The sequence below is a fragment of the Lathyrus oleraceus genome, chromosome 2, assembly GCF_024323335.1.
Source record: "Lathyrus oleraceus cultivar Zhongwan6 chromosome 2, CAAS_Psat_ZW6_1.0, whole genome shotgun sequence".
In the NCBI taxonomy this organism is placed as follows: domain Eukaryota; kingdom Viridiplantae; phylum Streptophyta; class Magnoliopsida; order Fabales; family Fabaceae; genus Lathyrus; species Lathyrus oleraceus.
The window spans coordinates 368,260,901-368,273,724 of record NC_066580.1 but is presented as its reverse complement, the minus strand read 5'-3'; the positions used below and the strand labels follow the sequence as shown (position 1 = coordinate 368,273,724).

At 35.2% G+C, this 12,824-nt stretch overlaps 2 non-coding genes across 2 annotated transcripts; both read right to left on the bottom strand.

Annotated features, from left to right (window-relative positions):
- Positions 1-5,831: 5,831 nt before the first annotated feature.
- LOC127124813 (small nucleolar RNA SNORD18) lies at positions 5,832-5,906 on the bottom strand. The gene has a single exon (XR_007804286.1). It is a non-coding gene; the product is annotated as a small nucleolar RNA SNORD18 (small nucleolar RNA).
- A 73-nt stretch (positions 5,907-5,979) lies between these two features.
- LOC127124732 (small nucleolar RNA Z199) lies at positions 5,980-6,067 on the bottom strand. Its single transcript, XR_007804195.1, has one exon. It is a non-coding gene; the product is annotated as a small nucleolar RNA Z199 (small nucleolar RNA).
- Positions 6,068-12,824: the final 6,757 nt, after the last annotated feature.

The window sequence follows — 12,824 nt, the reverse complement described above, 5'->3', positions numbered from 1 at the left end:
CCTTTTGACATTTTCAAATAGCCGGTTCAATAGTGATGATAGCCATTGGGTGCCAAGAGTCATGTGAATTCTTTCATGACCCCTCAATGAAATCAAGTAATGTTGTTAGTAAGAGGAGAGCTGCGTTGGATTTAGAAGTTGGCTTTTGGAGGTCTAAGTACTGCCATCTGGCTTGTACGTTACAGCTGGTTTGTGGTCGTCGCTTGCAGCTGGTTTGCTTTGTCGGTTGATTGGTTGGAATCATGTTGTGAACAATCCAATTTCCTGAAGAACCACTTATCTCAAGCCTTGACAACAGTACTATGGATCAGTTTGATTCTGTTATGTTGGTTAGGAATGCTGTCAATTTTGTTGGCAGAAACTGAAGCGGACATGGTAAGAAGAATCAAAGAGAATGCTTGGATCGGTATGAACCTCACGACCGTTTCGCTTGCCAGAAAACTTGGATCCAATAGACGGAAATGCTAGTGGAAATCCGTGTTATTGAGGTGAGCATTTCAGGAAGTGACTTAGAGTCTATCACCAGTGAATGATATCAGACCACTTCGAAACCAGAACTGTTACCAGAAGGTATGTCGTGGACGAGCTGGCATCCATTGTGCATCCCTGAATCAGTTCATACGCATGGATAACCTGAGCTACATGCTCACAACTCAAAAGCCTGATATCCTATGCAAACAACCAGAACAGGAATCTCTCTGTATTCAATACTTGAAGGCAATGCTTATGTCTTCTGGACATGCTGGAGAACCAGGTTCAGGTGACATTTACGAATGCGTCTTCTTGGAAAAACTCATCCACTACCCCAAATTTTCACTGTAGTAAAACACAGAGCAGTTAGCATTGGCAACAGTAAGATTTCAAATTTCAGGAGGATATCCCAATTTGGAATAAAGACAAAACTCAAAGAGAAAGTTTGAGCTCAGATTACCTGTTCCAAATTCAAATATCAGAGAGACCAATCCGATACTGAGCACAAAAAGTGTTTTGGGCAGAGACCTCTTTTGAACTCCACCATACCAAACCTGAAAACCCTAATTCGTGAGGGATAAATAGTGAGTGAGAGAACGAAATTAGGGGGAGGCGGAAAGGAAAAACTTCAAAGCAAATCAAAACCCTAATCCTAAAGTAAAAGAAATCCAGCACTTGAAGAGGCGAAGAAAAAGGTTCGATTGTTACCTGAGCTATCGTCGTCATCGAAGGTCCGAAGGTGAGCTCCCTCTTTTGTCTCAACCATGGGTTTGCTCTCTCTGGTTAACGAGGGTAAGCGATGAGGGCGAGAGAGAGACATTGAGAGCGATGGAGAGACGATTGAGAGCGATGGAGAGACGAGAGAGAGACGTTGAGAGACGTGGAGAGCGAGTCTGAAGCGAGGAAGAGCGATTTTTTTGTGAAGTAGAGTGAGAGACAACGAAGATGATGAATGTCTGTTACTTTTCTTTTTTCTTTTTTTTCTCTAATTTATTTTAGATAGAATAAGTCATTTTTTAAAAACTATTAAAATTCATTTAATTTTCCTAGGTATTAGTTAATAAATGTTTTTTTATATTTTCAATTTATACCCCATTGAAAAACCCAACAGCCAGGCGGCTGGGTTTAATTAGGTTAGTCCAACAGTTTTCTCTTTTATTAGTTTTTTTATTTTAATTCTGATTTTTAATCCATTTTTGTTTATTTATCCAATCTAACATCAAAATAACAACTAGTCATAAATGGCCTAGTGGAGAGAGGGTAGTTTCATGATATTAAGTGGAGAGGGTTCAATACTCATATGTAGCATTTTTTTTCCTTTGGCATTTTATTTTCTTTTAGCATTTTATTTCTTTTAGCATTTTTTATGTTTATGTTTTATTATACTCATGGTTGATCTGCTTTCTTTTAATTTCATCATTCATTCAAAACCATTTTAAAATTATAAATATCATATTTTTCTCGATTCAATGTCGAGCCCATTTTCCATACCCTTGTAAGTCGATTGCTTTTAAGCATCGCCATCAACCTCACATAGCTTACTCTTGGGCTTTCTTACAATGAGCCGGTTCTCTTGCACTTACACTCATGCATTGCATTATTCGTTGTTTGAGCCCGATTTAATTATTTCATGATTTTTGAATCCCTATTTGACAAAATGTACCCCTCTCCCCCGATGTGTAATAATTTTAAACTGTTTTATTTCTTTATTACTTGACTGTTTAGTTAGATACTAATACAAGAATAAAATCAACAATTTCAAAAAAAAATACAAAAATATGACTCGATCCAACGTCGAGTATTTTCTCAATAAACAAACCAATCCATTTCTCCCTCCCATTCTATTCCATTTGTTTCAAACTCTCATCAAACGCTTGATCCAACGTCAAGCCACTTTTTTCTAATAAAAACTCGAAAAATATTAATTCATAGTTAAGACCTTTTCAATAAGATGGAAGTGGAACGTGGTGTATACCGCGCACTCCTGAGACTAGGATTCGAGATGTATATCTCGCCAATCCTAGCTCTCGCCATCATCCAAGTCTATCCATTTTGTTTTCTCTCAAACACTCATTCAAATTCCTCTTAAACGTCCATCAATACTTGATCTAGTGTCAAGTCATTTTTTACAACAAAACTCAAAATACCTAATTCTTATTCAACACTTTTTCAATAAAGGTGGAAATGGAACATGGTGTATACCATGCACTCCTGAGGTTAAGATTCGAGACGTATGCCTCGCCAATCTTAACTCTCGCCATCGTCTAAAATTGTCAATGTGGTTTCGTCAAACCCTTTCTCAATCAAATCTAAGATACCTAAATCTTATTTAACACTTTTTCAATAAAGGTGGAAATGGAACATGGTGTATACCATGCACTCCTGAGGTTAAGATTCGAGACGTATGCCTCGCCAATCTTAACTCTCGCCATCGCCTAAAATTGTCAATGCAGTTTCTTCAAACCCTTTCTCAATCAAATTCCAAAATACTTAATTCATATCTTAACCTCTTTCAATAAAGATGGAAATGGAACATGGTGTATACCATGCACTCCTGAGGCTAGGATTCGAGATGTATATCTCGCTCATCCAAGTTCTCGCCATCACTCAAAATACATCCAACCAATCAAATTCTTTTCTCGCCGCCGTGCGATTAATCAAAAACCTTTTTCATAAATGAAAGATATATTGTCTTAAGTGATACAAAACAATGTTTCGGCCACGATTGTTGAGTAGAGATAAATGACGCTTTTCCGAATGTAGATTTATAAATCCGTTCGATGTGTGGTATGCGTTCACTCCTCATCTGTTTTGGGTAAAACAATGTTTTCGTCGATTAATACAATATAGCTTTCGCTAAAATCGACCAACAAACAAACATTTTTCTACCCAGAACTACGTAAGCCTTGATTTCTCTTTTGAGATACGTAGGAGCAGGATTTTTAAATCTTGTCAGACCCACTAATAAAAAACTTAGGTTTAGTCCTTTGTCAAAAAATCCAAAAACATTTTCCTCTCTTTTACTCTTTCTTTCCCACCCAATAATTTGAAAAGCCTAATATTTCAAACTAACATTAACGCACACAACTGACCTAATGGTTCCCGTTGAGTACAACGGACGTGAGGGGTGCTAATACCTTCCCCTTGCGTAATCGACTCCCGAACCTTGATATTGGTTGCGATGACCATATCTTATCCTTTCATTTGTCTTGGGTTTTATCGATATTTCCCCTTTCCTTTTTAGGAATAAATAAAGTTCGGTGGCGACTCTGTTCAGTCCATCATTGCGAGCGTGCGATCGCGCTTCGCTTTGAAGTCGTATCCCCATTTTTTTCAAGGTGCGACAGCACTGACACAAGATGGCAACACCATTTTTCTAATCGCTTTTGCACTAGTTGAAGGGGAGACTGCTGGGGGATGAAGTTTTTTCCTAAAAAATCTCTGATTGCACGTTTCTCCTCAGCCTAACTTATGTTTAATCTCAGACAGACACTCTTCAATAGTGAAGTGGAGGATGGCATACGACAACGGTCAACGATAGAGCCACTCTTCCTTGCATTCAAATCTTTATGAATCTTCTACAGATTCGATTAAAAGCCTAAATTATCATAGATATTCTTGCGTTCCAACTTTAAGATTATAAGAGAGTGCTTGAAATACTTTTATAAAAAGTGACACCATTCAGACATTGATCCATTTGATTTAAATTAATTTTTCTAACCGAACACAAATTTATTTACGAAATATAATAATATTTATTATTTATAATTCAAATACATTAAAAAATATATAACTATTCAATTAGAGAACATTATAAAATCTGTAAAAATGAACAATAATAATATAACTTTTTTTTGGACACAAATAGAAATTAAATGGAACATCTACTCTAACTAACGTGAAGGCAATCGAATTTGCTTGGTGCTTACTAAGCTTCACCTCAAAATTAAAATGAGAAAATGAAAATTGTTAATACAAAAGATAATTAAACTTAAACTCAAAATTGTCACTATAATTATAATTATCGTGGATCATTTGTACCACCATTTAGGAGTCACTTTCAAAAATGGCATAATCCATAATTGCAACTTGCACTAATATACAAATTTAAAATCTAAAGAATACAATAAAATAAAATCTAAAGAGAATAACTATTCAATTTTAATAATATACAAGAACTATTCAATTTTAATAATATACAAGAACTATTCAATCGGAAGAAAATAAAATCTAAAGAAAATGATAATAACTATTTAATTTTAATAATATACAATAAAATCTAAAGAAATAAAATCTAATGAAACTATGATAATAACTATTTAATTTTAATAATATACAATAAAATTTAAAGAAAATTATTAAAAAGAAAAATGTTAGGATAATTAAAAAGTGATATCAAATTGAAATAATAAAATAAAATAATTTTACGCATAAAATGAAGATATAAAAATACAATAAATATAAGAAATAAAATTTGTCCAAAATAAACTTTATAATATTTTAACAAAAATTAAGTTAATATTTAAATAAATAAATAAATAATGGTGAATAAAATGTAAATGACATTAATTAACAAAAAGAAAAAAAAATGGAAACATCAATAATTATAACATACAAGATTTACTTTAGACCGAAACAAATGTTTTACTAATAGGAAAAGGAGAAGAACAAATAAATAGAAAACCTGTATTTTTAATATTTCCACTATGATTTAAATATATTGAAGTTAAATATTTTACCTACCCTCCAGTCCAAATAGAAAATTTCTGGAAAGGGAGAGATGTTAACGAAATTACCTCAATTTTTAAAAATCATATCCTTGTAAAAAATACTAAAAAAATATAAAGTTTTTCTTTTAATTAAAATTTGTTTATGCCTCGAGCCAATCTTATACGGTAAAATCCCATATGTTCTTACCGTTGATGCTAGCAATTTTTAAATTTTTTAAAATTATCTTTTTCCTTTTAATTTACCCTTACTTATTTATTTAAATATTAAAAGTTCTATTTAATAAAAAAATAATCTTTCTTCTCTTTAACTTTTTATATTCTTATATATCTTTATCTTATTATTCAATAATAAATGTGTTTATATTTATTTAAATTTTTAAATTTTTATATCACTTTTTAATTATATTCTTTGTATTTTATGGTATTTATTGAGAAATATAATTGGATATCCATGAATGTATAATATTCATACCTTCAGACAAATTGATTTTAGGTGAATTTGCAAGTTAACATTATTTACACAACGGCAAAAAATCACAGTACCAATATTACAATATAAAATCAAAATCAAAATAAAATATTACAGATATAAAATAAAATAAAAATACGAATTGAAAATTGTAAGCAATAGAGATCAGAAATTGGTAAGATTTATCGGTCACAGTAATTCAGAAACACGGACCAATGTTAACCTCATCATACCTCTTCTATTTCAATTCAAAACCCTATTTTTAATAGATGAATGAATGAATTAAAAGAAGATGAAAAAATAAATGTTAATCATCAGAGAAATAAATAAAATAAGAATCATGGAAATAAATCCAATCATATTGTTGCAGTTATTTTAGTTTTCTCATCACGTGATTGGCATGAATAAATATCAAAAGAAAAACAATGTTGATCGATAAAATAAAAGAGAATCGAAATAGTGATTGAATATATCTATGGAGAAAGGTAAGATGAAGTTGCAAATGAGAATGATGAAGGACAGGAAACAGCACGCGGCGCCTATTTATTAACATGGTGAGTGGAGTGCACGAACTGATAAACCTAAACTTCAAAGGGAGGCATGTAGTGGGCCGGAACCCGAAATATCTATTGGGCCTTCTATATAGTTTTTTTTTTCACTTCTCAAATTTTATTTGTCACCCCATATTTCAATAATATCCAAGTTGCTCTTGTGAAAAATGAAATAAAAAATTTGGATAAAAAATCTGATTGAATAAACTAAATAATTCGGTACCTAGCAAAAAATCGGTAGTATATATGAAAAATTCGGTTAATCATATTTTTCAAAATATTAGGAATTTTGATTAGTACCGATTTTTTTAAACATTTAGAAGTTACCGGATAGTTCGTCCATGAGTGAAAAATTCGGTAGTTAGAAAAAAAAGTGAAAACTGAATGGTTGAGATTTTGCCGACACTTTTGAACGATTGCGATTGCACCAGTCATTTTGTGTAGTTTATAATGAATCCAAAGTTGTATAAATAGGGGTCGTCAGTTGTTGAGAAAACCATCTAAGAATGTCTTTTTCTCAATTTTTGATTAAGGCAGAAGTGCACTTCAACGGGGAAAAACCTCTCGTAGAGTTTCGGCTTCAGAAGGACACTGCCTATCTCGCCGTCTTTAGGCAGCCCCATGCGGTCGACCCCTAGGTTTCGGACTGGCATCCTAGTCGGTTCCAACTTTTACGTCGAGTTCTGCCGCCGTTATGAGACGGTAAATGGACGAGAGTAACCATGAAATGATTTATAGGCTAACTCAGCAAATGGGCACCATCCTGAGGCCTTTTATCCAAAATTCGATGCAGAGTTACCAGCAATTGGCAACTCAAATGACAAGGATGTGGGACTTTTCGGGGGCTCCAAGAGCGCCGGTTTGTCAGAATCCAATGCCTTCTCCTCGACCGGAAACCCCGGCCCAACAAGAGGAAATGACGGACAATACAGTCGAACAAAAATACCAGGAATTAGAACAAATCCCAAGGAAGGCTTCAATTTGGATAAAGGTCAAAGATTCAGGTGGACTCCGACCCTCTGAAGGTGGAAGAAGCTTTATATTCGGAGCCTCTTGAATGCATGATGGTCGAGACTACTGAGGATCTCGTGGAGGCTTCCGATGTGGCGTCCTTAGCTGAGTCTTTTGAAGTACTGTTGGTCGAAACTACTAAGGGTTTCGACAATAAGGCCGAAAATCAATCGGAGTCGGTCTATCCCCAACCATGGAAAAGTTTATCACACTTCCAAGAGAAGTGTATAGTAAATGGGTAAAAAGCTTTACTATGTCATAAGTGCAGTGTGATGTTCGATGGGAAGACCGCCGAAAGATTGGAGGCAGACAACAAAGCATTGAAGGAAGAGAAACTTGTCGTCCCACGATTCGTGTTCGACAAGCGTGGAACACCTCGACGAAACGGAGAATACATGAGGTAGTTTCAACGTCCCCGACCAAAGACTTTCATCTCACCAACCCATGTTCCACAGGAAAAGTGGATAGAGCCAGTCAACCAAAAAGAGGCAAGAAACCAAAGTGGAGAGTGTTGGAGAAAGAAACAGCATCTCCGGAGAAGAAAATGGGCTACGTGGTATCTTCCAACTACAAAGGGAATGACCCAATGACTAGGACACAATTGAGGCATTTCCAGCAGAACAAAAAAGCTGGGAAGCATGTCACAACTCCACATTTGAAACCTGTGGAAACCTCTGGACAAAAGAGGCAGATACCAAAGGTATTGGGGCTAGGACAAGGAAAAATGGTGGCCAATCAAACAATGGGCACGACTGTCGATTCGATGGGGAAGAAAGAAGTAGTAGCTTCCCAAAGTGTGAAGTGTTCGTCTGAATTTGAAAAGTAGTGAGGGGACGTGGGTGAGTCAAAGGAGGAAGAACCTAAGTACTCCCTTCAACCAGAGGAAGGAGAGCCTGAATACTCCCCTAGTCCGACGAGGAGTTTGACGAAGACATGTACGACGAAACCAATGATTACATCTATGGTGATGACTTCGTTGTAAACTGCAGCATCGTATCGGTATTGTCGGTTGAATACGATATGGTATCCGAAGTCTCTGAAACGGATGAGGACTTTTTGCCAAATGAAACAGTTGGAGGGGAACCACTATGCTATTATGTCATGAATAACGGTGTAGTGGAGGAACAGAAGGCCACATTCGAAAGACCTGGACCAGGGATGATGTATCATCTAAAGCCTTTGTTCATAAGGGAGAAGGTTGATGGAATAGCGGTAAACAAGGTGTTTGTCAACGGAGGCACTACGACCAATATAATGCCCCATACTCTATTTAAGAAAATGGGGAAGGGTGACGAAGATCTCCGATAACACAACATAGTTCTATCAAACTATGAAGGTAAAACCAACAATATAATGGGTGTTGTCTAGGTCAATCTAGTTATGGGTACAACAATACGCTCAACACTGTTCATGGTGATAGATTCCAAAGCTAATTTCAATTTACTCTTGGGTCGAGAATGGATCCATGGGATATGAGTAGTACCTTCGACGGTACACCAGAGACTTATAATCTGGCATAAAGATGACATTGTGGAGAACATTGAGGCCGACCAAAGTTATTACCGAGTCGATGATAGGGGTTCGAAGAGATCTTTCGACCAACACTTGGAAAATATAGCGCCATGCGATGACGAATCAAGTTCCTATACTTCCGTCAAAACAAGTCGCATTTTGAACTTAAACCCCGATCATGGTTTCATATGGGATGTTGAAGAAGAGACGGGGTCAGAGACGAGAATTCCACTTACGGGGTGGCCTGCAGTCGATGAAGATGACTGCTGAGTCAGAAAGTTTGGCTCAAATTTTGGCCAATTTGGCTGAAAATAAGAGAAAGTCGATTCTGGAAAAGGAGAGGCTTCAAAATTTGGCCTGTGAGGCCAAAGAATTAGAAGATGGTCGACAAGACCAAATAACAGCTTCAGAAAGTCGAAGGCTTGATTGCATCTAAGACAATGAGCCTTTGGGGTTCGAAAAGAACCCATGAAATGAGTTGCAGAAGATGCAAGCACAAGATCCCCATAATATTTTGGATCCTTTAGGATTAGTTCTCCCAGAGTTTCTGAAAACTTTGGGTTTTCTAGCGTTACTAAACTTCTGTGTCTGTGCACGTGTATAGTGGTAAGAAAAAAGAGATTTTGGTTTGTTTTCTATAATAGGTTTCGGATCATCGTCATCAGAGTCATAACCAATTTCTCTTTTTCTATTATGACTTACACCATAGATCATAGAAGCCATTTTTCTTATGTCTAGGCTGTTGTTCAGAAATTTCTGAAAGGCTTTATCATATTTGTATATGATACTGTCAGAAGTAGGTGAAGCTTTAGAAAGGGTTTCCTCAAGTTTTGAGCATTTCTTAGTTCAAAAATCTTTTTCTCTTTCAAGAATAAAATTATTTTCTTTAAGTTCAGAAACTTCTTTCTCAAGCTTATCACACTCTTCAACAGTTTGTTCAAGAACATTTTTCAGGTTCTTGAATTTCTATCGAAGCTTCTGATACAAGCTCAAAGATTCTGACAAACAGGCTTCTAGATCAAAATGATAAAAGTCATAGAATACCTCTTTAGAGTCAGACTCTATTTTAGATGAACTTCCAAAGGTAGTGGCCATGAATGCTACATTTGTATGCTCCTCTTCAGAATCAGATTCTGGAGCTTCAGATTCAGAATCATCCCATGTTTCCTCGAGTTCTTTCTTATTTGCTTTGAAAGAGTTACTCTTTAAGCTTTCTTTTCTGGAGCTATCATTCTTTAGCTTTGGACAGTCATTTCTGTAGTGTCCAGGCTCTTTGCATTCATAACACATTACTTCCTTGTTGGGTCTGCCTTTGGAGGTTGAATCTGGACGGTCTCCCTTCTGTCTGGGCCTTCTGAAGTTATTTTGTCTTTTTCTCCAGAGCTTTTTGATTCTTCTAGAAATAAGAGATAATTCTTCTTCATCATCAAAATCTTCATCTTCAGAGTCATCGGCTTCTTCCTCTTCAGCTTGAAAGGCTTTGTTCCTTTCTGGCTTTCTTCTTTCTGATATGGACTTTAGAGCAACAACTTTTATTTTCTTCTGAGGTTCATCTTCTTCTAGCTCTATTTCATGACTTCTGAGAGAGGTGATAAGTTTTTCAAGACTTATGCTATTCAGATCCTTGGATACATCAGAGCAGTAACCATATGTCTCCACTTCTTGGAAAGACTTCTGATTATCTTCTTGACATGATCTGCTGTAGTATATCCTTTGTCCAGAACCTCGAGTCCTATAACCAAGGTTTGGAACCTTGAGAACATCACTTCAACAACTCATCATCTTCCATTATGATGGCTTCATACTTCTGTATTAAGGCCGGAGCCTTATTCTCTTTAACTTGATTGTTTCCTTCGTGCGTCATTTTCAAGGAGTCAAAAATTTCATTGGTTGTTTCCCTGTTGGTTATCTTCTCGTATTCGTTATAGGAAATAACGTTTAATAGAATAGTTCTTGCTTTATGGTGATTCTTGAAATCACGCTTCTGATCGTCACTAATTCCGCTTCTTGGAATAGAAATACCAATTGCAGAAATGGGTGGTTCATAACCATTTGTAACCATATCCCAGAAATCAACATCGTAGCCTAGGAAGAAACTTTCAATTTTTTCCTTCTAGTAGTCAAATTTTTCTCCATCAAAAATTGGAGGTTTTGCATTGTAGCTATCTCTTTCATTTGTGTTAGCCATGAAGTTTTTCTCACCATGGGTATCTTTACACGGTTAAGTGTTTGATTCAAAAATCAATAACATATCTTAAGCTCTAATACCAATTGAAGGTAGAGAAAAAAAACAAAAAATGGGGGTTTGAATTATTTTCGTAGTAGTTAAAAACTTTTTGCAACACCACACACACAAAATAAGAACTAACAACACAAAGGATTTATCCTGGTTTGCTTGAAATTCAAAGCTACTCCAGTCCACCTGGCCAAGGTGATTTCGCCTTCAATAAGGATTTAATCCACTAATCTCAATAGATTACAAAATACGTCTAAGAGTGTAACAACCTCTTAGCCCTCTCAAGTCTACATACCTAAACAAGTCACTTGAATAATTACAAACAATATCAAGAATTACAAGTGTTTCACTGGATGCTTTTAGATAAGCAGTATAAACACACTTTAAGAACAAGGATAGACAACCACACAATTGAGCAACAACTCTTGTACGAAATCTTTTTCTTACAACAATAATGGTGAAGAATGTTTAGAGTATGAGAATGTTGTTGTATCAAAGTTGTATATATCAAAGTCATGTCTTAGTTATGTTTTCAGCAAGTTGTATGGAGTCCTTTATATAGCACTTGAGATGATACCGTTAGGGGGAAATAAATAGAGATTTCGTGCCAACTATGGGAGTTAAAGGTAGTAAATTTCTTATCCTTTCCATAGTAGTCTTGGAACATAATCAATTATTTCCTTAAAAAGAATTGTACTACACTTTGAATGCTTCTAGCTTAAGTATTTGATCAGGTGATATGTTAAACATGTATCAAAGTGAGCGTGATCAGAGTCTTTAGAGTTAGAGTTTAGATATATTTTACAGTTTTCAGATATCTGTTGCAGAGTCTTCAAATATCTTTTACAGTCTTCAAATATCTCTTGCAGATTTTCAGATATCAGAGCTTGAGCTTCAGCGTCAGATTCTTCAGGTGATTGCTCCTCAGATGTGTTCTTGTTCTGAGTCAGATCTGATTTCTTTGTGTTGGGTCAGCTTTTCTTAGACTGAATCAAATGCCAGCTATTCGTTTCTTCAAAGTCATTTTAACTTAGAATCCTGCACACTTAAGAAAATTGTTAGGGTACCAAATTGTTTCATTCTTTGTTATAATCAAAACTTAGAGAGATATTGCAGAATCAAAATTTTGTTCTAACTGACGGATGGTTACTTTCAATGCAAGAAGAACTTATCTAATTTAAACGCAAAGACATTTGAGACCTTGTTCAACGTCGAGTTAATAAACACCACAAAAAAATTAGCAAATTGCGACGGTTCATTTTGATAGGTTACCACGGTTAGAACCGCCGCAATTTTCATGTTACGACGGTTGTAGCTCTGTCCCAGAAACGTGCGTCGCGAGGCTATATTGCGACGGTTGTCAAAACCGTCATACCAACCGTCGCTCTTTCTCACGACAGTTAGAGAAATGATGTAACTTGAATATTGCGACGGTTACCAACCGTCGTGGAATTTCGTTTTGATTTTTGTTTTCATTGTTGATTGCGACGGTTTCAAACCCTCATGGGTGTCACATCCTGACGGTTACCAACCGTCGTGGAATTATGTTTTGATTTAAAAATTTTAAATAAAATTTATTTGACAACAGTTGAAAGTTGTACTAATTATTTAATTGTTACTTTTAGCAACAGTGTAAACCATTATTAATTTTTATCTATAGTATTATTTTTTTATAATATTTTTTGTTTTTTAATTATTATCTACTAAAATATTTTTAAATATAGTATTTTTTTAAAATTATTTCTACTAAAATATTTTTATTTATGGTATTATTTTTTTGTAATATTTCTTTATCTTTTTATTTTATTTTCTATCACTTTTTAACATAGTAAAATTAATTCCAA